Source organism: Temnothorax americanus, unplaced genomic scaffold (genome assembly GCF_048541705.1).
Source record: "Temnothorax americanus isolate GAGA-0224 unplaced genomic scaffold, ASM4854170v1 Scaffold16, whole genome shotgun sequence".
Lineage (NCBI taxonomy): Eukaryota > Metazoa > Arthropoda > Insecta > Hymenoptera > Formicidae > Temnothorax > Temnothorax americanus.
This window is the reverse complement of record NW_027509297.1, coordinates 4,111,447-4,139,198: the sequence shown is the minus strand read 5'-3', so window position 1 is coordinate 4,139,198 and position 27,752 is coordinate 4,111,447. Positions and strand designations below refer to the sequence as shown.

At 39.7% G+C, this 27,752-nt stretch overlaps 2 protein-coding genes and 1 long non-coding RNA gene across 7 annotated transcripts in view; 1 reads left to right on the top strand and 2 right to left on the bottom strand.

Moving 5' to 3' along the window:
* Positions 1-27,752, top strand: part of LOC143895589 (proton-coupled amino acid transporter-like protein acs) — a 231,777-nt gene that overhangs the window by 75,993 nt on the left and 128,032 nt on the right. The gene's annotated exons all lie outside the window — the stretch shown is intronic.
* Positions 1-27,752, bottom strand: part of Scalloped (TEA domain transcription factor 1 homolog scalloped) — a 167,242-nt gene that overhangs the window by 73,010 nt on the left and 66,480 nt on the right. The window lies entirely within an intron of this gene.
* LOC143895593 (uncharacterized) lies at positions 76-17,814 on the bottom strand. The gene is made up of 2 exons (XR_013256367.1): positions 17,193-17,814; positions 76-3,849 (listed from the first exon to the last, which is right to left on the bottom strand). It is a non-coding gene; the product is annotated as an uncharacterized LOC143895593 (long non-coding RNA).

Genomic DNA, 27,752 nt, shown 5'->3' with positions numbered 1-27,752 from the left:
GTTTTAGCTGACGTTAAATTAACATTAATTAAACTGCAATATTCGTTTCATTATATAGTATAGATAATTTCTAAAACTAATTTATTTATTTTGGGTAATTACTAGTTACAAATAGATGCTACATTTTTGTTGTATTACACACGTTTTACTGAAATAAATAATTTCTTCATTATTATTCGTAATTTTAATTGCGATATGTAACGTCTTATAATTATTTCCCACTGCCGCGTGTTTAGATTATAAACTAGCTGTATTCCTATTTGCTCATGCCGAATCTCTCAGTTAACGCGCTCGTTAATTAATGCACGATTAGTACGTTCTCTCCACCAAAGAACCGCGGACGAACCGAAATATATATATTCTCGGTAGAACGCAATTTTGCTTCGGAAAGATAAACAGCGGCCGCCGTTGCGTCGCTCGCGACGTTAAATTCTGCCATGCGAATATCCTGACTAGTATAGAAACTGTGAAACAGATGCAGCGAGCATCCCGAAACTTCGGATTTCAAGTACAACACGGTACTATCTGCCGACGCAAAGGGATTCGTAAACTTCTACGTTTAGCTTGCAGTATATACCTTATCTCTGGATATACACAGATATACGTACCGATTATATATATATATATATATATTATAAATATATTTATTTATTTATAGGATGTTCCGTGCGCTTCGCATTTTCTCGCACGTGTAAATTCTTTCTCTCCAGATTAGAATTAGTTTCTCTTTAACAAATATGTCAAGATATTGACGTAGTTTTCATATTATAAACATTCAAAGAAATTAAACTTCAGGTACGAATAAATGCAAAGCGTTCTTTTGATTTCACGCAGATCCCTAAATTATGGTAAACAAATTAGATGCCTCATAATATCTCACAACGGACGTCTCATATTTCTACCTTCTATTCTGTCCTAAATGATTGGTTAAAACGCCACCGGATGATGAAATCAATTTCACGGGCTTCTACTACCTCGGGACCCGGCCGACCGCTCGAAGTTGAATATTGTTTATGGAATACCCAGGCGGATGTGCTGAAACACGCTGCTATTACACACCGCGTTTTGCACGACACGCGGTCGACGTCAACGATCGTTAAAGGCAGAAAGAGAGAACCCGAGGAAGAAAGGCGTGGAGAGTGCTTTCTTGCGCGCCACGCGATTATGCGCGCGCGGATACATGCTTATATGCATGTGCTTTGCGCCGAGATTTATGTCGACGGCGATACCTTTCTCTCCGCATAGAAATGTCGGTAATGTGCTGCTCCGCCACGGTGCCGCGTACGTAATGCATTATCCTTAATGAATCGACTGTGTAAAGCCTTGTAACGTTTCATATTTCACTTATGCATCGATGAGGACTCGTCCGCGGTCCCTCATCCTCGCGAAGCGCTAATCTCGTAACTGCCATCGGATCAAATAGAGCGAGAGCATCGCGATATATATTCGTGCACGTGCACGTAAAAGTGAAACGTGATATTATATGTAAATGACTCCAATCTCTTCACGTGTGACTCTCTATGATGTCTATCAGTCTATCTAATTGAACATTGCTCATCGTACACCTCATCTTAACGGGATTTATGATTCGAGATCACAATAATGTTCAGATGTCATATCGAATCGCGTTCGCTTTACACCATAGCCTTAAATCGTCTGTTTTACCGATCAAACGTGACTTTTTTAAAACAAACGTATTTTTTTATTGGCTTTACAGATTAAAAATCCGTTTCTAAGGTTAAAGTATTATGCACTAATGCACCCCGCAGCGAATCATGTATTCTAATACTCTTCTGTGCGGGCATCGCGTTCACTTTTAATTCACTTTTAAGTTTTTCACACTAATCTTTTATATTAGTCTAATTGTAAGCCTGATTCTGAGGACTCTATATTATTTTTTCATGTAATCCACGTTTCACAGTGTTCTCATTTTGTGACAACAAACTGTAGAATTTTTATATAATCTGCACAGTAAAAACGGACGACTTTAGGATCCCCTTAATAAAAATTCATCAAATAGTGTTCTATGGCCACACAGAGCTTTTTCACGCGATAATATATGCGTGCATGTGTATGATTTTAGACACGACTTTAGATACGATACACCGATATCTATTTGCGGACAATTGTCGTGCATTGCATTGTCGTGCAGCAGCCGTTAATGACGCGAGGCACGTGAATCGCACAACATCTGCACGTGTTATCCATTCGCTGCTGCACGCGTATGGCGACCAATTTCTCACTACACACGTGCACATCCATAGATATATCGCACTCTCGCGAGACGCCGCGCCGCGTTATTTTTCCGCATGTAAAAATGTGAAACAAAAATCTCGCATAAATCAAATTCAACGTCAAAAACATTTTGCGGATTTTAAAAATTAATCTTTTTGCTTAAAAGACCGCGTGATATATAACGATATATATATAAATTGTATACCTAGAAATATACCAAATTAGATAAGGCGCGGCGGGCGCGCTTCTAAAAATTCCAATTTGCAAACTGCTTCCTGCCGTTTTTACCACATCCTGCGCCGTTCAGTTTGCATGCAAACTTTATCTACGCTCCACCATAATTTACGATGACAAGCTAATTTCCTGGCAGGATCGTGGCACCGGTAATTAACTCACATTCGAGTGAATCGTACTGTTCGAAAATGCGCTAAATAACGAAAATTTCGCGAACGCCGCCAACGGAATGGCGTTGCTTGGATTTTCCGTGTTTCATTTTTAATTACGCGCTGATGATTGCTGGCGCGGTGAGAGTCGTCCGTCCGTTCGCGTTCGTGGGTATTAGCAAATATAATACCGGGCCCTCTTGAAAGGGGCATCGTGCGCGCAGCAACGCTAAGGCTATCCGCCCGTAATTTCAACATCGCACAGCCATAACGAGTCCCGAGACAATGGCTCGTATATATCGGGTGGCAAAAGAGTAGTGCGTAGGTCGACCGTTGTACCAAATAATGCATACGCAGCGGCGATCCGTGCAATTCCGTGAGAAATTATATTGTCGAGTGCGATCGCGCCGCGGGAATTTCTGTGTCTCGTCTTTGTGGCTTGCGCGACTTGCCCCGGTGCTGTTCGAAATTAATAATGTCCCGCGGTCTTAACGAGCTCATTAACCGCGTCGTTTCATAAGTCCCGTAATTTATAGGATCGTTGCGTACAAATAGTCAGATTTTTAAGTCTTATTAAACATTTACATTGAACGTTTACTGAATCATTGCGTATAATATATTTAAGTAACATATTTCTTTCTCAAATCTCACACACACATCCAATTGTATATATAAAGAAAGGAAAATATTAAATATGGGCCATTTTTGACCTATTGGCGGAACCTTAATTAATCATTGGAAACTGTTTCCAATGATTTTCTAGAAATAGAAAATAACAATTATTTGTTCACCAGACTTGGAGAAAGTTACGAAAATCAAAATTTATTATCGAGATTTATTATAAAAACAATTATATGAAATGCTTTTTAAATTTTGTGTACCCTTGATACGTCTTTAAAATAAAATCACGTGCACATTTGTGTTGAAAATTTATGAGTAGTAATTTTGGTTTACATTAATATACAGTGTTGTACAGGTATATAGATTATGAAAAATGTGCGTTTTTCCCTTCTTAGCCAAACTCAGAATGACGAATAAGGATGCGAGGGAATTTGGTCGCATGTTTGCGCGCGCGTGCGTGCGTGTGCGCCCGCGCGCAGTCTCTTCTTTTAGCTTTCCGTTTCTCTTCTTTTCTAGTTATTCCTTTCTATTTTCTCCTCTTCTTCATTGTCTTATTCTCCTTTGTTTTATTCATATTCATCGTTGTCGTCAGAGCTTTGGTAGATTTCGTCTGTAAAATAATCATTCAAGTATTCTGCAGAAGCTTTAATAGATGGTTGATCAAACGAACAAATCTAAAATAACAATTAAAGAATTATCGCAATGTGAAAACAGCAAGTACACGTATGACCAGTTATGCTAGATAAGCCAAGTTTAGATTTATCAACAAGAACATAACAAAAGTATTTGTTTTTTATGAACGTAGCCAAACTTGGAGAATAATGCAGTTACATTGTTGAGTTTTGAGACCGTATATATACTCTTGATAGTCAATAAAATACGATGTTTTGACGTGGTCAAAGTCAAAACAAGCAGAACAAGCAAAACATCGTATAGCATTGTGCCATTTGCGTTGAGAGTATGGTGACGAGACATACTTTTATTAACTGTTTATACAATAAACTATATACGATAATCAACCACGGTTCTTGCTCCATCATTCGGAAGATCCTACAGCATATTAATATATTGTACATGTATAAGATATGCCTGTAAAGTAGAAAAGACATACGACAAGTAAAACGGTCGTAAGCGTCTCGGAACTGAGGGAGGTAATGATAAATAACCCCCTTCGATTTTTCCTATCTTTTCTTTTACTTTTAAGTATCTCAAGTAAAGAATTTGTGTTAGATAAAAAATATAAAATCTTGTTAATCGCTTACGAAAGGATGTATTTCTCTTGTATCTTGTTAAAAAATTATATACTTGACGTGAGAGGCTACCGCGTCTCTTGATAGTAGATTTTTTTCCTTTCGGATCCCTCTGCATGCATGTATACAAAACAAATCAACATTGTGTAAACCAAGAAAACAAACTAATTCTCTATATTTACTACTCACCTTTCAGCACATAAATGTGCACGTGATTTTATTTTAAAAACATGTCAAAGACACAGAGCTTAAAAACCACTTTATATGATTTTCTTCAACAACCGATAATAAATCCCGATTTTCACAACTCTCTTCGGACCTGATGGGCAAATAATTGTTATTTTCTGTTTCTATTTTCACATTTTTCAGAAACACACACGCACACAGTTTCCAATGATTAGTTAAAGTTTCGTCAATGAAAATGGCTTATTTTTAATATCCTCCTTTCTTAATTTAAATGAATAATTCTAATAGAGAATGTCATAACGTCATAAATAATAATTACACGTCCGCTTATTTTATAATTAGAGCACAATGTTGGGGAACATTGCAAAAACAGCGGACTCGCAACAGTTTGAAAAGACCGTAGTCGCCGTAACATTGAAACAAAATGACGTCGACTGTGCAAAAATTAACTGGCGGCGTGTTTTCAGACAATACTCTACCGGAGATATAGCGTATACAGAATGACTGAAGGAAGATACGCGCGTGATTACAAGGTTCGGCGGAGATCGCGAAAGTTTAAAGATAGCCCTTAGATGGGTCGACGGACGGAGGGCTCGCCCGCGGGAGATTGTCTAGGGACTGGATAATGACCAGGCCTTATTATTACGCTACCCGTTATGCCATATGACCGGCTATTATCCTTCTGGTTTTTCTCTCTAAATAAATGACGCTAATTCGTCTTAATACGCGACATCCGGCCGTGCAACGCCTGCGCCTCATATATAGATACGTTTATTCCTTTTGAAAAACCTCGAGTGGGAAACGGTGCACACGGACGCGATACATTTTCAACGTATGTAACGCAGAAAAAATAGAATCGTTCCTCTTGTAACCGAGAATCTTATACCTGGCACTTGACTCATATTTGACTTCCCGTTCTTTCTGCATATAAATAAAATTGACTGTAAGCCGTGGCCTCTCTCCGCAGCACGCAGGCTGTTTTGACGTATCGCACGTTATTTAAACGCGTCCTATATTTTTGGCCACGGCCGTGTGCATCGTCCTGAAAAATCGCATGTCACGTATCTGCGGTACGTAATATAACGGAATGTTTACGGCACGGTAATAGATCCCGCAGAATGGCAGAGTAATTTTAGACTTCTAACGTCCTGAAAGTTTCGTTGTAAACGTGCAATAGTTGGAAGCGAAAGATATATTCAGTAACGTCGACCGTATGCAGAAGGTGTAGTGTTCGAGGCGAGTGCACGTATTTCGTATATATGAGAAGTGACGTATAAGAAAGATGAATAATAATCCGTATCCGTATATCTATATTTCATGCAAAAACCGATATTATCTTCAACGTACCGAAACTTCATCTATATCGTTCGTTTAGCGATCCTTCCTTTCTCGTTAATGAGAGAGAGAGAGAGAGAGAGAGAGAGAGAGAGAGAGAGAGAGAGAGAGAGAGAGAGAGAGAGAGAGAGAGAGAGATCCAGTCGAAAATATTATATAGATAATATTATCAATTTTCATCTTTTACATCGCAACATATCTTATGTCGACAATTGCATTATAATATATCTATATATCAATCTCATATTCTTTACGAATAAAACAGAAATACCAAATTAAATATTTGTGAAAAGTTGAATAGTGACAAGCACATTCATATGTGTTCAATGTTACTAAAAATATATCTACGAGTCAGAATAAATCAAGATCCCAATAAATTAATTCGTTTACGTAAACTCATACATTCAAAAGACACGGAAGTACCTATAGGATTTTACGAAAAATCGTTTCTTATGTTAAAAATAATTATGTATCTAGTATTCTTTATAAATAAAATAAAAATAGGTAAAAAATTGTATGAAAAATTAATAATGACAAGCACATTCATATTCATGTTCAATGTTACTATAAAAATGAGAATAAATCACGATCCCAATTAAATCAATTCATATATTTACGTATAAATCCACGCGTTCAAAAGACACAGAAGCATGATTTGACGAAAAAATGTTTCACATAAATAAATAGACACCCATTTTTTATTTATTGATTTAATGTATGAAATGTAACAAACACAATTTTTTATTTTTGTATGCACGAGAACAATTGTATTTTTTCACGAATTTTGTTAACGCGATATAGAAAAATATGTTAACATATCTCATTCCCCTTTACCGGCAATGATGTATCTCGCAATCGCTCAGGCCGACTGCAATCCTCGTTGGCGGAAAAGCGAACAAACTGTTCCGCGAAAATTCATGCACCTACGTCGCGTACGCGCGACGAAAATCATTTCATTTCAAAGACCCTCCGAAGTGTCGAAGGAAAAAGTATCGGCATACTTAATCGCAACGCGCGCGAGCAACAGATTAACGAGGGATGAATAAAAAGAAAGAGAGGGGGAAAAAAGGGGAAGAGCGTCCGAGTCCGACAAACTAAATTTCAGGTATGCTTGCCTTATCATTAGTCACGGGTGCGCCACGGTGTGAATTAGACTCAATTACACGGCCGCGAGTAATCCCGGGCAAACCGAGTATCCACATTAATCGAGTTACTTGGAACTTCAAACTCGGGGAGTAGGAAAGTTCGCTTGCCATTAAAACCAAGGGCGCGGTTTAGACCTCCCGAGTTCGAAAAGCACAAACGAGCTTTATACTTTTTCTCTTTCTTTCTCTCTCGCTTTTACCCTCTCGAAAATTTCGACATTCACTAGTTTCACTGTCAAATTAATTAAAATTAAAATTAATAATCATGCTAAATAAATGTTATGCTGATAAGTTTAACACGTTCATATGCAATAGCGAATTATTTGATATATAGATGATAACGATGAAACCCGGATGATATAAGTATGTCAAATGTCAAATTCTTCGTAAAATTCAAATACCTTCTAAAAGAAATTTCTTACTACGTTAAATTATTCTTATTTAAATTTCCGCGGGGAAAAAATCAGCTTTGAATGCATCAAGGAATACATTTGTATAATGCATCCTTGTGATCTGCATAATGATCTATGAATAAGAAGCTTTCAACGCATTGCGTCTATTTCCTCGATGTTTACCTATTTGCTTAGAGAATTTTGCATCTCAAAGTCGAGGATGCTTCAACTCCTTTTTTCGTCCGTCAAACTCTTCTCGTTTTTTTTTTTCATTGGCAATATGCAAACACAGTTCAAGAGACAGTTTATTTTGATATGCAGTAAAATATAATTGAAAACTCTTTTAGCGTCGATCGTTTCTAAGCGACTATTAAATAGAATAAAAAATAAAGATCTCATTACTTGTTTCTAATATATTTTCTTTAGACAATTGTTCTTAAGATCTCTGGTGATCTCAAAAAGAATTAAGATGACGATTCTGCCTTAATCCATTAATTCGATTATGCCTTAATCCAAAATGAGACTCGTACCATCACGCGTGCGGATTCAGATTTTACGAACGGTGCCTAAGTCCACGCGCAGCCTCATTCAAGAACTGGTCGCGACGCCGCAAACCGCTAGTTTCTGTGAGCGAGGTAACCGCATACACACAACACACACACGTGTACACACGCCTGATATAGTCGCTTTATGCGCGACAAAGTGGCGGAGAAACATATAGAATAGAAATCGACAGAAGCGAGCGCGACACTGCACGGTTCGTTACTGTTTCACGCTCGTGCGTATAATACCGAGTGTTACCAGGCGGAAGATTTTATCGAGATGAAATCCGCGTAGGTCGTGCAGCAGCCGTTGAGACTCACAAAATAATCTCGATATAAACAGCATCCGCTGCTCGCGAAGCGCAGATCGATTCGCGCGCGGGTATAATGTTAATACTTATTAAATTAAATTGCATAACGACACTTAGATTATATACAATGTGAACTAAACGTGGCTTAATTTCCGGATGAGAAATTCGAATCGCCAAGAGACACACTCCAAAAGAGAAACAAGATCGCGTAAAGCAGGAACCATTCCTCCTGTATAATGTAAAAGTTAGTCCTTGCTTCGCAAGGGTCTGATCTTCTTTTAGTTTATCTTACCGACCTCTCTCAGTAGTTTGAGCACATTCTAATTTCAAAAATAAAATTCGGGATTTCAACGTATTTATTTTACTATTACTTTAAACTTTAAACAAAAATAGGTGTGTAAATAATATACTAATTATATTTATAAATAATAAATAATACTAAAATAAATATAATAATACTAATATAAATGTAACGAGAGAGAGAGAGAGAGAGAGAGAGAGAGAGAGAGAGAGAGAGAGAGAGAGAGAGAGAGAGAATAATACGTAGATATTATATATATAAAAATAGATAATAATATTATTAAATAATACCACCAAAAATCTAAAGACAGTTTGGTTTTGTATCACAATTAAGTGATTTAAATGTTATTCAAATGATAGCTCAGATGATAGCGCGTGAAAGTATTACACTTTTACTAACAATAAGTAAGAAAATACCAAGTGGTGCGACACATCAAAAGGATGTTATTAAGAAATTATCAACAAATTAACGTACGACTCAAATTCTATATATCTAGTTTCCAACATGTTTCATGGAACACTTGAAAGATGCAGGGATTCAAGAGTGTTTCATTAGCAAAAGTAAAAGAGAGATTGCTTAAACGGATAGTTTTGCGTCACGGTTTTATCCCGGGACACTTTCGCTCTTTCGCTGAGGATATTTCCTTCTACTTTTACTCGCGCGATCCACTAACTGTGCAAACCAGTGCACCCGACCCGGCACTACGGCACTGTGCACATTCGTGCGGCACAATCGGACGCCGCGCGCGTGTTATCAAGGAGGTAAAGACAAAAGAACTGGGTTACTGGACTTTTATATGTATAACGCGCGTCGTGTGTGCGCGTGGCAGACGCCATGCATTCGAGAACGTGTGTGTGTGTGTGTGTGTGTGTGTACACACACACACACACACACACACGCACACGCACACGCACACGCACACGCACACGCACACGCGCACGCACACACACACACACACACACACACACACACATGTATATTCCACATTCGCGTAGCCGCTATTTGTGTCGTACCGAGCAGCGTGCGCGATCTATTATGTATCAACTTCAGATGTGTATATCACCCGCGGGCTGCAGGACAATGATAGATCAATGCGACACGCGCGGATTAATATGGGCCGCACGGTTACACGTGTACATACCGGGAGGGCCCCGCTATCTGCCCGCTCGTCGTTTCCGCCCTTCCTGTTATCGCAAAATACGCATTAATACGTATACCGTATCGCAGCCGATGATGTGCGATCTAAAACGAGAGTCCTGCTAGATGGAGAATGCATTATCGGAGGACGAATACTCTAGGGCTAACAACGTTGTATTTGTCGTCGAAATGTCCAGAACTTTGAATGTCAAGTCTAATTGAGACAGAAGATTCAAGACTATTCATAAAAAAGGCAAAGACATTTACGTAATTAAATTATCTAACTAATTAAAAAAAGATTAGAATCAACGTGTTCGACATCCGTTACCTACACTCTGGCTAATTCTCGACTTTTAAAGACAATGAATGCTTCGAATAACCTGCGCTGCGCGCAAATATACGTATCATTTATTCACAAAATTACCGCTAATATCATTTGTAATTTAAAACGACCTCAATGCGTACCGCTGTTACTGACGTACGATACAACTTTTATTGTTTCGCGATTTAATTCACGAACGGAATCCATTTGTCGCGACGCGCGCATGCTTAAAAAAGAATCGCGGAGAAATCCGCTTTGCGGTCTGCGGAATGTCTGCGAGTGTTTAGAGGAGGCGCGAACGACGAAGACGGAACAGCGTGCTACAAGTCGGTTTAACTTTAAAAAGGCAATTACACCGTCGTCGCACGGCCGGTTTCCCCACAGACATAGGCCGACACAACGTGATCCGATTGGTTAGCCATCGGAGTTTATACAGTCAAACACGTCTTCGAGCGAGAAGAAAAAAAACTATGTTCGCGCGCCGCCGGAAATGTCGTTTCTGTGCTCGGCCTGCGAGAGTGACTCTCGCAGGTTCGTCGACCCGCTCTTTCGCGCAGGCCAAACTCGGCGAATGATCACGCACAAACCTCGTTCAAAGGAGAAAAGATAGGAGACGATATCAAGCTTGTACCATAATTGATATAAAAATATTGTTAATATGTCTGTTATTACATCGTTCTTGATCCAAGAATGTACTTCACGTTTACTCCCTCAAGTGGTTTCTGCGATAAAAAATAACCGCAAAACCGTCTAACTTGTGGAATAAAACATTTTCTAACCCTTAGCGTTGCATTTAAGGAAACTGTTTGCGCAAATTTTTTAGAATTTTTAATTAAACCATATGCGTGTTTCGCAACACGCTTTGGCTCACGATGCATAAGGCAACTCGAGCTCGCGGCGTTAATATCCCCATCTGATAAACAGCGAACGCAGGATTAATGGGCCAATCGAGTCACTCCGATTCTCCGCGAGTCGTTTCGGTTGCCTGTCAATGCAAATTGTTTCTCAAGAAGAAGCTGAAAGCAGCGAGAAAATCATAAAATCGATTATGCGACCATCTTATTTACACGCGCGCGCTATATTATTACAGCACTATAATTCTTCAATCCCTTTTTTGTCAAAGTTACGTTCCTATATTTTTATATAATATAAAATTATTTTATTTATATAGTAGAACAATTAAATAAGTCTTATTAACCCCTTGACTGTCATAATGACGGAAATATCCACAAAAAAACTGGCCAGAACTGTTCATAACGGAAAAATCCGCACATTTAAGAAAAGGTACTTTTAACGGAGCACGTAGAACAGGGCCCCATATCTTTATGTTCATAAGGTTGCTGAATTAAAACCTGAAATCAAAATTGCGAAATTTAAAATAGCGGACCAAAAATGCAAAAAAATTGTTCGATTTGCATAAAAATGTATATTTAAAAGTTTTTGAAATCGCTGATTTCAAATACAAAATAAAAATTAAAGAATTCAAAATGGCAAATTCAATGTAATGAGTAAAAAATTCAAAACATGGTTCAAATTGCATAAAAAGTTTTCAAGGGTTTTTGGAGCTGCTGATTCTATTTTTAAAATTAAAATTTGTCATTTTTTAAATGGCAGATTTAATATAATGACTAAAAAATTTAAAATATCGCTTAGTTGGCATAAAAAATTAATTTATAAGAAATTTTATAAATTTTTCCACCATTTTAAATTTAGAAATTTTGACTTCAGATTTAGATTCAGCGACTCAAAAAAACCTCCAGAAAAAAAGCACTTTTTAAATAATTTTATTAAAAATTTACTTTTGTCAAAAGCATTTTTGTGTGGCTCACAAGATTTTTTTTCGCCTAACAACCAAGGAGTTAATAAAAATGTATATATATATTTTTATTATATATATATATATATATATATATATATATATATAATAAAGATTTCTCTACTATTAATAAAAAGGGAATTTTTCCGTGTAAGTAAGTATTCGGAAAACTTGCAACATGCTTGCAAAGCACCAGGCGTTTGTCAAGACAGATCGCGATCGAAAAACGGCGATCTGACAGATGCGACCGCAACTGAGCGAACCCAACCCTTCTTCCTTCTCGTCTCGCGTCCTCCCGTGCCGCAGAAGCGTACGTGGGCGCACTCTCGGGCGCATCTGCATAATCGTACGTAAATTGCACGAGACATCGCGCGCGGTAATATATTGCGGCCGGAGGGTCGGGCTGACGCACGGCGTTCATATGCAGAGAGGATATGTGCAGTTCGTGCGGATCGGTATCGGCGCAATATGCGTGAATGTCCGCGCGCGCCGCGTCGTACGTCGTGCAACGGTACACCGTTGCGACCGGTTAATTCAGTTAGTGGATATGGAAGGATATGAGCGCCCGCGAAGGGCGAGCGGGCGGGAGAGAGGGGAGATGGTTGCTGGACCGCGCGCATCCCTGCGGTTTGTCCGTTGGCTGGGCTCTCTGTTTCTCTCTCTCTCTCTCCATCTCTCGTGCGTACGAGAGAAGAGTACCGGGTGACGCAAACGTATCGCCGGGCGGCGCGGCAATGAGGGTGACCCGCGTGACGAATTTTGCCGAGTAAGCGCAAACGCGCCCGGCATCCCGAGTAGCAGTCTCTCGAGAATTATCCGCCAATTACACCGACAGATTTCTACGGGCGTTCGAATCATTCGGTCGAGAACGATCGCGAATGAAGGCTGGACGGCAAGTTTCGAAGGGGGCTCATGAATCTTCTGAAATTAAAGATCGTAGGACTTAAAAAAATATTATAATATAGTAGAATATATTTCGTCATATATATATATATATATATTCAAACTAAAAGAACACAGAGAGTCACGTGATGATATTTAAAAATTAGGTAACAATAGAAATATATTAGGAAACTCAATGAACGAATTTATATGTTGTTCTAATACCAATTTATGATAAAATAGCTTCAGCATTGAATATGCCGAATATGCCATTAATAAATGTAAGTAGCTAATTTATTTAATAAAATGAAATTTTCTCCGGTGTAATTTGTATTTTACGTCGTGTCCTTTTTTTCTGAAAGTCAGTCCAATTAACGATAAATTTACGACAATTTACGCCAGAGCTATATTCCGCTTAAAAAGCGACCCGATCGATGACGCTCGTGCTATAAATCGAGAAAAAAGATGTTTTCAGTAGAGACGTACAACCGGCCAACGGATAAATATTTTATTACTCAAACAATTTATTACATTTTGCCGGAGCGCACCGAAGCAGGAACAGAAAAATTCTCGTTACACTAGAGAACGAAATAACTGAGTCGCGTAATTAAATGTTGATTCGGCAACCCGTGACCGTTCATTTAGCAAATTTGACTGGAATTTTTCCCTCTACGCAGAAATTGAAAAATATTCCTCCTCTTTTTTATTCAGTCAATATCAACCAACATATGATATTTTTCATGATAAGAGATAATACGGTAATCTTTTTCATTAATTCAAAAGTCAAAATTTAGGCAAACTTTTTACGATTTGTAAAAGTAACTGAAACAAATTTCCTCGAAACTGAGTTTTTTTTTACAGATATGTAACATAGGCTGCGGTCTACTTGACGCTACAAATGCTCGAAACGTCCTTCTTCTCTTTCTTTCTTCATTGAAAGAAAGGAGAAGAGAAATGCTTCGAAGCATTTATTGTAGCGTCAAGTGGACCGCAACTATCATAGTCGTTTACCACTTTAAAATGATCTCATAACAACCGTGATAAAAATAAACAGTAAATTTTCAATTAAAAATAGCCGATATGAAAGTACACACAGCGCCACTCTTGGAAAAATTATGAACTAAAAAGGCGTGAAAAGATGTTAAAAAGCTAAATTATTCTTACAACATATAGCGTTATTTTTCGTTTTAATATAGTATTTTTATATTTAAAATAATTGTCGTAATGTGTTAAAATATACCGAAGGCTCTCATTTTGTTACAATTTAATATGTGAAAGCAAATATTTATGTCAATTCGGCAGCTGTCAAACAGCTTGTTTTGTGTCCTTGATTTTAGACACAACATTCAGTTCAACATATAGGTATGGATTACCCAAACAAAAAGTAGAGTTTTCGGTATATGTTTTACTACAAGTTTATTCTATCGATTACAAACGCTATTTTGTTGTAGAACAATTTTATTTTAATATGTACGTTGCAAGAATTTTCATATATTATATATATATATATATATATATATACATATTTATATATATATCTATATTATATATATATATATATTGATGATATATTTTCTCGCTTCTGACATGATCAATCCAAGATAGCTACAGTAAAAGAACAGAAGCCTTAATCTATTTCGTTGTTTCATACGAATACTGTTTCTTTTTCTTCTAAAGCTTGTCGCTTGTCGTACAAAAACCTTAACCCTCTTAAACTTTGAAGCTATTTGCATAACAGCTTACAAAATAATAACATTCAATTGCTCCGTGAGATGATAACGCATCAATTTGTAATAGCATTAATGCACGATTGAAAAATGCAAAACGCGCGTAAACAAACGCAAGTTCCGCGAAACGGTCCGCAGTTGCCCACGCCAATGCAGGCGCATTACTCACGGCCCATAATGCACCCACGCTCGTCGCGTCGTTTCGTAAATGCGTGTGCGCAAACGCGTGTAAACACACCGCGATCGCACGCACGCGGATCGTTTGAATAATGCGACGCGCAATTACCGGCAACGCGTCCGAACGGGACGATGTGATTCGTTTTTCCTTCCTGTATATCATTCGCGGTTATTTAAGTTCCACGTGATAACACATTCGCATTTTCTCCGCGTAATAACTGAATTACGCGCGGCGTTATTTGTATCCGTGTTCACCCAAACGGATACAAATAAAATATATACATACCAATAGCGTTGAATACAAATTAACACATTTTAATCTTTAATCGCGTAACTAAAGAAAATTTTTATTCTACCGTAACTAAACGCGACTTGATGCAGTTGCGATTAAATCAAATTTCATTCACTCGCTGCCTCGTATAGTTTTCTTGTCTCTGATAAAATTATTGCAACCGGCCGGGAGTAAATTTTAACGCGGATTTTAACTAATTTTGCGTTACGTGCTAATAAGGGTGCAAAAATTTGATATCTACATTTTCCGTCTCATCTCATACACTTTTTCTACCGAAATGCTGAAAGATGTACTCTATCGGACACCTCGTTTTTAATTGATACTTGAATGCTACGTCATATCCGCGTGATAAATTTGAATTTCGTGCCAAGGTCTGTCCTCGAACAGTAGAAGGAGATACATCTGATTTGATCATATCTAAATGTAGAACCAAATTCTATTTCAGGTCTTCTATTAGAAATCAAGGACGATTTATTGGCTCGTATATTTGTAACGAGCTACTTCTTTCGTTTCTTTCCAAAATAAGTAACTAAAGCTTAATCAAATTACATTAATCAGAGGACGCGCGCGGACAACGACTCCGGTGAGGTCTCCTCTAGTATCTAGACAGGCTGTTACCTCGGTTTAAACGGAAGCGGTAAATTAGCCAGGACAGAGATCTATTAATATTTCAGTCTCTCCGTTCCTTGCTCGTCTCACTCGTCTCCACTTATACCCCGCGAGACTCGTCGCGAGTCTCCATTAAACCCAGCGAAACTCTTGTTTTCGTGCACGTCGTTTTCGACGAGCAAAAAGGATGAGAGATTTCCGGCCCTCTCACGGATAATTCCAAATCGGATACGATCGTATCCCGTTATAAATAGTCGCCGTGTCGCCTGCTCGCGAAGGTTATTTTAAATGGGTATCGATCCGCCATGGACAACTATTAAGAAAAGCAAAAGTATGTATTGCGTATGTCGTTATATGTGCATGGCATTTGACAGCCCATAGCTTCCATCTTCTTAAACGAGGTCTGACAATAAAGTTCGCGAACTCGTCACGGTACAATTATACCTTATTGCTGATTTATCACTGTGGTCCCCTTCAAAGTAATCCCCTTGGGAAGCTACATTATATCGATGCCAGTGCCTTATCCACCCTTCAAAGCAGTTTTAGAACTGCTGTTGTTGTGAAATGGCCTTCAGAGCTGCCGTTTCGTGTTACTCTTACAATTAATGTCATTGACGTCATCAAAGTGCGTTTCTTTCAATGTTTCCTTTATCTTTGGAAATGAAAAAAAGTCACATCACGGATCTGGCCCCATATGGCTTTTTTTTACAGATATGCAATGTGTTTAAAATAGAAATAATATGAAATTTTAACATAATAGTAATGATTTTAACGTCTTTTAATGTCCATCGTGCAATTATTCACGCTAGTTTTGAACTTCTCTCAAAACAGCATTTCATATACGGCGTGAATGGTAATGAATGGTATATTATCAAATAGATACTGTCATCTGTAAGCCAAAAAAATTGAAAGTAATACATTCCGGAAACAAAATCCATCTGTTCAGGATTAGACAAAGGCAATAGATGCACGCGAGCGAGATGATGGTTATAATTCATGGCGGTGCGGTGTGAGGTACGTTATACGATGTACCGAGTGTTGGATTCGCAAAGACCATACTCGGAATTGAATGTTCCGTCATTCGATCTGCGATGCGCGAAACCCCGCGCTATACTAATTATCCCGGTCTTTATTCGTACGCGCCGAAATTCTTTCCGTGCCTAATAGCGTTGTGTGCACACGCATTATTCTTACGCTCGAGCCGCACGTGGGATAGCAAGTAAATATTGCGCGTACAACGCGGAAATAATCGATGATACGCGGGACACCCGTAAACACGGACGGCTATTATCGCATCCGGATATCAATATGTGGAAAATAATGAAGCTGCAGACCCCCCCCCCCCTCCAGCTGTCACGGAGCACGCAAAACAATTTTTCTCGGAAGAATTTTTCAATTCGTTTGTGCCGTATGCGAGTCTTAAAAGATTCAGAAAGAATGACAATCGTACAACTTGCGTTTTCCATCTTTCGAAAAATACAAATAGATAAAACACTTACTAAATACGTAGTTAATCAAAATCCAATTACCTTATCGTTAAATCTTTTTTGTGATTCTGGAAACAAGATTGAAGGCGCCAGTTTTGTCATGTCGAAACAGTTATGTAGAGAAAAAAATCGGCATACTCTTGAATCTCATTCGCACTCTTCACTTTTATCAATGACTTTATTATACGTAAAATGATAATAGGACGTGTGTGTATTATATTGTCACGAATATATTATATATCTCTTCGCACGAAGAGATTTCTCCTCGCTAAGAAAGAAATGCAAAAAATTCAGGTCTCGGCAAGTCACCACCATTCGTCCCTGCCGGTTTGTCCATTTGTGCCCGAAGACACGGACAGACTGCGCCGGGACACGTTAATATCGCAGATGCACGAGATGGAGGATGGAGGTTTTTAGTCACCGCGGGACATCATGGTAATGCATGCGTGGTTGCGCAACACGGTAATGCGGTTACGATTCATTAAGCCGCGCTCGCAGGTGGCGGCGACGCGACGGAGGCACGAGCAGGCGAGGAGGAAAAAGCGAAGGTCCGGCGCGGCGCGGCGCGGCGCGGCGCGGTGCCCGCTCGAGCGAGACGACGCGATGGAGCTGTTCTCTCGCACAAAGAGCTGCGGTGGCTCTTCCGACAGGATAATTCGTCCTTTTCCTTTCTAGCGCAGCGAGTCAGGCTTGGATTTTCGAGCAGTCTCCCGGACCTCGCCGAGTGACCTCGCGAATCGCGATGCGCCGGGCCCACGTTGGCGATGTAACGATGATGATGATTCATACGCGGAAAGAGATCCGCCTCGTTGGAGCGAAGCGCGGAAAAGGCTATCGGTGTACAGAAATTCCGGCAAGAATTTATGCCGCGCGCGTTTGGCGGAGAACCACTTTGGTGTGTATGCATAAGTATCTATTATCGTTTGTTGAGTACTTTACTATTGCAACTGCTTACGGCGATATTCGCGATAAACTATGACCTAGGATGTTCCAGACGTGCAAAAGAAGATTTGCGCGAACCTTTGTCAACAATAATATGTTAAAAAATCTATATTATATTGCGTAAACTATTAACAATATAATTTAATAACTATTAATTATTTCATTTAACTGATTAAGTAAATTGACAACATTTTTTTTTTAACACGTTCAAGTGACTATTGAAAATTGAATTAATATATACGTACGACAAATAACTTAACTTCCCGCAATAACTGACATTAAGAAATCATCTACTTCAAACCCATTCAAGGATTTATTACTGAAAGGTAATTCTATATAGTCCATGTGAAATATTGGAAAATAACGATGGAATTGTTTTGCTGTTGGATGCTGGAAAAAAAATACGCGAGCGCAACTTTGATGAGACGTTGATTCACCGCGCAATGAGGAAGTAAACCGCGGGATCTTCGCGTAGAAGGATCTCGTATACTCATTGCGAAACCGCTAAAACCGCAAAGCAGAGATAATGGCGCTTGTCTGGAGGGCAGCACAATCAAGGACGTCGCTAATTCCAGGCGCACATTCGGTGAACACACCATTGATTAACCCCTTCACGATTAATCCCGACTTTAACGATCTCGGAAGAAATCGGATTTCTCATCGTTAGAATCATCTTTGGTGACTCGTAATATAAATATATGTCGCTTATAAACACTTATCCTATAATACATACAGTCCGTCCGTCTTCCGTGATTTTTACTTACATATTTATATATACTGTCATTTATATATCCTTAAAAATTTAGATGAAACGTTATTAAAGCAGGTTGTTAATTCTTTGTGTTTTTTTCCCCCAGAGAAAACCCTATAGATCATAGTTTAATATAAATAAGAAAAAAGATAAATATCGTAAGATAAAAAAAGCCTAGTATTATTCACAAATCACGTATAATAGTTTTACGAAACAATAGTCTCCTCTGATATTTTCTATCTATCCCTTTGTCTGAATTATTTTTCAATCTATGCGCATTTATACCTAACACGAAATTATTAATTGATCGATTCAAAGGACATCGAGTCGCATACCTTTTATCGGGGTGATTATTTCGCAAAGGATGATGCGAAGGGACCTTTGTCTCGACAAGCGAGCGACAAATCTCGCTCCTCTTTGAGGGGACGAGCCCCGGATGCGATGCAAGGCACTACGTCGACTCACAGTCGGAACGCAACAACGAGCAGGAGAATCGTTTATTGTGCGAGCTCGATTAATCCTCCACCATCGCCAATTTCGCCGAGGACTCGCCTGGCTGACCGGCAATAGCTCGCCGGGGTTCGCCTCGTGGTCGGCGAACGTGTCCCGGAGTGAAAAGTTATGCTACGGTAGCCGTATAACTTGCCGTATAAATGCGAGGCTCCCCCGTTCGTCGTTCGCTCATGGCGTGTTGGTGACAACACGAGTTACGCATTATTGCTTGCGCGCGAGTGCGTTACGCGCGCGCGGAAAAACGATCTTCCGATGTAGAGAACGTGCGATGAGAAAATTCAAATATCCTCTAAAATCAAATACGGGATAAGGGAATAGACGGCCCGGCACAATCAGAAATCATTGATATTATAAATATGAATAAAATTAAAAACTTCAAATGGGATAAAGAATAATATTAGGATTAGCATTAAAATTTGACCCTCTCTAAGATACTAACCTTCGAAAACAATAAATTTGAGGGAAATGCTAAAAGAGAGAGATTGCACCATTTATAAAATTTTGTTTATAAATGGCCCAATTTTTCAAAGAACAACTGACATTTGATATAAATTAGTGAATTATGTTTGAAATGAAAACGTTTGGCAAAATAGGCAAACGCATGTGTCCATACAAGTTTGGGACGTAGGAATAATGGCTGAATTAGCGAGCACGAGTGGAAAGGGACGAACGTATAGTCAGACCGCGAGGCGTCGGAAGACCATCACGCAGTGCAGTCGCGACAAAGAGCGGTTTCAGCGAAACGTGGCCGCATCTCCTTTACGAATCGCGAAGAATAAACGGCTGAGTAAACGGAGGGGAACGACAGTATAAGAGAAGGCGATGCGATACAACACGACGCGATGCTCGAGGAAACATATACGAAGCGGGTGGCACAAGAATCGCGACGACGGAAAAAGGAACGAGACGCCGACGTCCCGTTGAAGAGGAAGGACGACAAATGCGACGGCGAACGAAGGCGGAAAACGACGGGCTGCAAAAGGACGACAGAAAGAAAGAGCGGGAGCGGGAGCGGGAGCGAGAGCGAGAGCGAGAGCAAGAGAGAGAGAGAGAGAGAGGGAGGGAGAGAGAGAACAAAAAAAAGAGAGAAGAGGTAAAGAAAAGGAGAAAGAGAGACGACGGCGTACAAAGAGCGTGTGCAAACGCGCCAATTACGAACTCGTCCGAAGACGGCCATTAAGAGTCGCGACAAACAAACGACCAGCCCTTTTTGTCGTCCTCCCGAGGAGGCCCCGCGACGATCGTTCTAACGATCGTCGGTACACCTTCGCGTGATTTCTCAGCCGGCGGAGTGGACGAAGAATCGTCACCCCTCTTCCCTGAGTTCCCTCCGTCGCTGCTACTACCACCAGCAATGCCGTTGCCCTTCTTTACCCCGCGCGTTATTCGCCGCTTCTCTTCGAGTTCGCGAATGGTTTCTTTGTCGAGATTCGCCTCGCCTTTGATCTCGACGGGAGAGAACGTCGCACCAACGTGGTCATTCTCGTACGGTTCCGCCGCCGCGCCGCGCCGCGCCGCGCCGTCCGGTTCGACCGGATTTTCCAAGGGGACCCTGCGCTGCGTGTGCAGTGTGTGCACGCCGCCGCCGCGCCGTCCGCGTGCGAGCGCGAATCAAATGCCAATCGTACCGAGATCTTTAAGCAGCTTTCATCACGCTCCGCATCTCCGTGCCCCGTCACAATGTTTCCGCCGACAGTCGGTCGCACCGCTTTTTGCCGCGTCGCGGTAAATCACTGATAACCAGAGATGACAGCGGTATTGTTTCGCCATTGCATTGATTGGTTCGTCTGCAGCTCTAATTTAGTACACGCATTCGGATAAAATTAGTAACTTTTTTAACTGCAAAAATAAAACACAAAGAAAAATTAAAAATTCTTAATTACTAGATTCCATTGACAAATCGGCATTAAAAAAATTGCGATTAACGGTAATTAACGGAAAATCACAAATTAATATAAATTATGTAATCGCTTGTGATTTTCCGTTAATTACCGTTAATCGCAATTTTTTTATTGCCGATTTGTCAATGGAATCTAGTAATTAAGTATTTTTAATTTTTCTTTGTGTTTTATTTTTGCAGTTAAAAAAGTTACTAATTTTATCCGAATGCGTGTACTAAATTAGAGCTGCATTTGTCAATGGAATCTAGTAATTAAGTATTTATATATATATATATATATATATATATTATAAGGGGATATATATATATATATATCCCCTTGTTCTCTAAAATATTGTTTATTATATGTGGGTTTCACAACTCAATATATCATATATATCATGTATTATTTTTTCAATGTTCCCAATATTAAATATTGCATCGTGTACGCATTAGGTACGCCATCAACTATAATGCGCTTACAGATCGGCGAGCCTTCGGTCGACGATGTACATTATCGTTGATCGATTTACGTGTTTTCTAAGCATCTGCCCGCAACATCGCTACATGCACGATTCGTCGATTGTTAATAATCGATTTGCCGGTAAATGATAATTATTTAATTAACAATTAATTATTTGCGGCTGTTAACGACGTGAGTGGCTTCGCGGCATCCCCGGGGGCACTCCGAGGTTAATTACCTCACAACGTTCAGCCGACTGTGATATCAATGTACCTAGTTTGTGCTGGGGAAACCGTTAAATAGTCATATGCATTTCCAATCTGCGTATCTGCGTATCTGCGTATCTGTTGTATCGGAACGCCCGTCGGCCGTAATTACAATACGCAGCAGCTTGCTCGAAACTATCTGTAGAAATGTCTCGGACTTTTCGGGATAAACGTCCTTTTTTTATCTGTAAATTCCTTCACCTGATAATAGAGATTAAACAATTGAAGCAATTGATAGATAAACAGTAAAGATTTAATGGTATGAATGGTCATATTTGTTTCAAATAATGATAATTTTCGGTTTTTCGTCATATTCTTTATATTGATGGAATTTCGGAACGCCTTTGTAACGATATTAAGAAATTCAACTTTCGAACTTCATATTGGTTTAAATAAACTTAACCTGATTAAACCACACAAAGATAAATTGTCTCATGATACTCGTAGCAACGGTGTGCATAAAATTTGTTGTCGGGATTGTGTTGCTTCTTATGTTGGACAGACCAGTGGACAACTTGGGACTCGAATCGAGGAGCATCGTAGACAATTCAGCAAAAATATTAAAGACTAAGTACTCTATTTCTTCTCAACACAGATTAAATAATCATGAATTTGGCTGAGATAATATAAAAGTCTTGGATATTGAAAAATCTTATATTAAAAGAGTATCTCTGAAATGTTCTACGTCAAAAAGCAAAATAATATCATCAACCTACAAGAGATCTTCGTAATGATTATTTACCGATTATCGAGAGACTTCCACATAACTGAATTCTTCCGTTTGTTTTTATTTAGTTTTGACTATAGGTTTTTTCTGTTATACATGTGATGTTTTATGATATTGATTTGTATTTATTTCGCTTTGTAATCAAGTCTATAAGCCTTCAGTCGGTGCGCTGATTTCGGCTCGAAATTATTGTCGGTACTGCAAAAATTTTCTTGACAAAAGATGACCGCTTCGAATGTTAAAAGATAATATGCTAATGGCGTGTATGTTAATTCAATATGTCGTAGACGCCTCTCGTTGTGCTCCGAACGAAAGAGAACTTGATGCTCTTATAATAGCATAGATATTTACGAATAATTCATAAGAATGATCCATGAATGGGGAAGAGAGATAATTCTCACGTTACCTATTTCGATTTTTCTAGTCGCGCACGCTTGAGGCTTTTCAATTCAATTTTTATTTTCTCTTAGAATCAACAGCGTTCTCTTACCCTTCGATGGAAGGCGCTTAATTGTCTCGCTTAATCCGCGCTACAAAAGCGTAGATCATCATCGTAACATAACTTTTAGTAATTTATTGTATCTCGGCTACGCCGTCCGCGCCATTCCTCCATATTTTTCATTTTTTGTACGACCGATAATTTATTACATCGCCACGCAATGTAATAAATCAATCGCGCGTGTATCGGCCGATCATTGCGAGCACTTTTCCGGCGTTTTACGATCAGAATCTTGGTCGTAAACGCGCCAAGAAAAGTATCGAGTCACAAACTCGGGATTGCGCGCGCGTTCCTTCGCTTTTTTTCTCTCTCTCATCCGTAAATCTAAAACGACTTTACGCAAATAGGTATAGGCTTTTAGGTTTTACGACGAAAAGTACCGGAGGTAAATACGGTTTAACGCCGTACAAATAACGCTGCCGGTCTCGGAGCTCGGCATCGTTTCGAGTAGACGGAAGAGAAGCAAAAGGTTAATCGGAGGCGTCGTCAGGCTGGACATAAAATTGAGAACCGCCGCCAAGAAAAATATCCGCCCGCGCTCATTTACTCCGGTTTCATCTTCATTCGCGCATGGCACCATGCACTGAAAGATGTACGACGAAGACGTTTCGCCACGTGGCGGTGTGCAATAACGGCATCAGTCGTCCATCGCATCGCATCGTTTTCTATGAAACAACTATCCAATATTCCAGGACTTAAAAATAATACTGTAATAATTGCTATTGACGTGAAATAAACTGCAGCGTCGCGTCGTCGCGCGGAGTCTCGTACGATTTAGATATAGAAGGAAAATTTCAAAAACATCAGCAACGTCTGTTTCCACGGTTTTGGCATACCAAAAATTCTAGTTTCTCAATGTGATATACATATTATACACTGAAAGAAAAAACTGGTTGCGTCAACCAAGAATTGGTAGTTAAAAATAACAAAATGTCAACTTATAATAAGGTTTAAAATTGGTTTAAATTTCATCTTTTAATATTTAACAGTGTATGTGTATAGCATCGAAATAATGAATACATTGAGATGAAGAGGGATATGATTGCCTGGTGCAATGTACGTGGCTAAATAACGATTTATTTGTAATTCCTAAAGTTCTCTCATTCTCGCGGTGGCAAGAGAAAGAGAAAGAGAAAAGGATGGAGGAGAGAAAGAGAGAGATGAGAGGGACAACAACCACGCGCTCACGTGTGTCGCAATGTCCCTTAACGACTGACGGCTGCTGGAGAACCGGTCGACCTCGATACACCTCGAGGCCCGGCTCTCCCTGTACATATTACACACCGAGTAATATACGTATTCCCGATACACATACATGGTGTATATACAAGCTTGGATTTTGCACAATCGCTGATGCCGATGCCGCCGCCGTCGCCGCTCACGAAGTTAAAACTATACCGTGGAAAATCGGTTTTACCGTGCCTCGTTTAAATAACGGATCCCACGTTTTTGCGCGACACAAGCCTCTCTGCACTGCCTCGCTATTGATGTAACGTCGCGCTCTATTCTACTCCACATGGTGCATCCATGGATGTATTTAACTTCAATGGGCGCGGAAGGTCGCGTTGTTCGGGCGATGCTCGGGCTTACCGCCTTTTTCCCACATCCCGAATACCGACGAACTTCAAATATGTCGTAGATCAGTTCGTAAAAAAAATGTAATTTTTACAAATCATAACGTAGATATAGAATTAATCTTAAATTTTGATGAGAAAAATGTTCTTTTGTAAGAAAAATAAATTCTTTCTTATTGATGGCATGATGGCATTATATACGTTCGTCAAGTCCATCAAATGTTAAATGAATAATATTTTTCCAAGACGTAAAATTATTATCTCTTAATTAATCTGGAAAATAAAATCTAGGAACGCTTCAAGCCGTCGGTCTTGTTCATCAGACTGTAGTATTCTTACGCTTCTGGATTCGCGTTGTACCATCACGTTATAAACGCACACGGCGACATAATATGGCGTACGTCGATACGTTCGACGGATCAATTTACCTGTTCCCATTGTGTTTCACATAACAAGGCTTATCGTGTCGTTGCCGAAGCGAACAAGCACGCGCGAGTACCGCCGACAAATCCGATGGCCATTAGCGCCATTAAAATCTTGTTTAGTTGCGTCAGAGTTCGAGCAGATTTATCGCGCGATTGCACGGTGACATTTGCCCGCCACTTCTAATTATCTGATACGCGTCCCGCCTCCCCCTTTCAAGATGTCACACGTAGCTCCGGAATCGCTTCGAGTAATTAGCTTCTTTACCGCGTTTAAGTAATATTTCGTAACGCCTACGAAACCCGTTGTATAATCGCGAAAAATTGCTTGTTTTGTTGTTATGTTGCGGCACAAACAGGATCAAGCGTAAACATTTTAGTGCCGCTTGCATATATAAATAATAATACTCAAAACACGATAAAAATACAAACAAGTTGCGCGCGCGAGTCTATTTCATAAATAAAATTCAAGTTATATTTAGTAACTTCATCACATATATCCTCTTTTTTGATCCTTTACAAGGTATAAATAGATGATCATATATATGCGAATGTATAATATAATGTAGAAAACCTGTCACGGTTTCTTTGGCTAATGTCTCTCCATAAATAAAATATTAGAAATTAGATTATTAATATAATATTCTAGTTAGAAATATAAAAATTTCCAGATACAGACTAAACCTCAGAAAGAAGTGGATTTTATTTTAGGAGAATTTTTGCTCGCGTGAAAGTAAATTCGACAAGTACAAGTCTACGAGTCGACAACAACTCTCAATAAGTGCCAAGAAAAGTATCTAGAAACAACATGCAATTGAATTTTTATTAAGGAAACGCGACCATCAGATTGGTTCAGATTGGTCGTTATACATATGAAAGGAAATATGAGGAAATCTTTGGCACTCTGCATGTATCAAATAAATCTGCAATTTTAATTTAACGCAACCTGCTGCACGAGAATTAAGCGCGTCATGCGTAACGCGCGATTTTTCGCGATTGCGGTCGCTCACCCGGCTTTAACACAAGCGCAGTCACTATACGCTACCGCGATAATCGCGGCGGGCAAGTGAACACCAACGGCACGCTCGACGATCTAGCCGAATGATTCAACCCCCAATTACCCCCTGGAGCGTGTCGCGGCCGACGATATCGGGCCGGTCGGTCCTCTCTATGACGTAAACCGCAAGCGGAGAGCCCGGGCGATTAGCAAAGAGCGGCGATGCCGGTAGTATTACGCCGTTGTAAAAGGTACTCCCCGTTCGTGAAAGTAACGGGCCACGCGTTTATATTTTTCAATGCAACTGCGCTCTCGCGAGCGCGCGCGGTCGAGCCGAGTTTATGATTTTGCTTAATTAATGGTCTCCTCGTCGGCTACCGCTCTCCGTTCCCTGGTCCCCCCACTTCCTGGTGCCCTCCCGCCCCCGCCACCTGTTCCCGGCCTCTCGCCGCTACGATCGAGCGGCGGTGGCGGCCCGGCGGCCATTAGCCCGCACGGATTGCGCAATTTCGGGAAATTGCGAAGTAATTCGCGGTTGCGGTCACTCTCGACGGCAGAGACGGCGACGACGCTGGCGAGGCGACGCGGCTGGTTAACCAGAAGCACAGAAAAGAACTCATGGATTCTACGAAAGGACGGTTGTTGTTAGCTCGAGCGATGACGACTGGCCCGCCGCGATCAATCCGGCGAAGAAACGGAAAAAAAGAGGGACAGGGGACAATTATATCGGGAGAATCGCGCCCGATTGAAGCGACCGGCCAATTCTGCGAATATGTGTCAATTTGGATGAGTTTTATGTAAGAAAGATCGAATACCGGTTTAGTTTGGCTTGAAAACATTTTAGGAAGTCTTCACGAATAGTGATGTTATGATGTAATAAGAGAGCTGTTATCTGCCTGCTGTATTACAACTTACAACTAGTGTTTTTTTATAAAAAAAATTTCCTAAGAAAAAATTTTTTCAACTTTTAATTGTTGGACTATTTATTTCTAGATATTTATAACTAAATATGCTTTGTTCTTTTTTGTATAAGCGGAATTAAGAAAATAAAATAAAATAATATTACTAAAACTATATATTGATTACTTATATATAATAAATATTATGTAATTACCTCTAATAAAATCATATTAATATCATGTAAATCGCTTATATTGATATTGGTTTAACTAATCCTGAGTTCAAAAAGAATGTTGAAGAAAAAGAAAAAAATATCCATCGGCACGTGTGTAAGGCACGTGGCCACGCAATATTAGCGCGAAACAGATTTTCTATTTGCGAAAGATATCGGCGGTATTCTGGATTGTTATTGTCTACCGTTGGTCCGTTGCCGTGGCGATTTGTTCCACCCTTCACCGTTATAATTACGTTACCACCACCCAGATAGTTCCCGTTGCGTTCGTTATACTATCGCCACCATCACCACCACCATATTGTCTATATTTCGTGTCTAAATGAGAAATCAGATGTAAAAGACGAGAAAGAGAGAGAGAGAGAGAGAGAGAGAGAGAGAGAGAGAGAGAGAGAGAGAGAGAGAGAAGAAAGGTAACAACTTATTTCAAAAAAAGA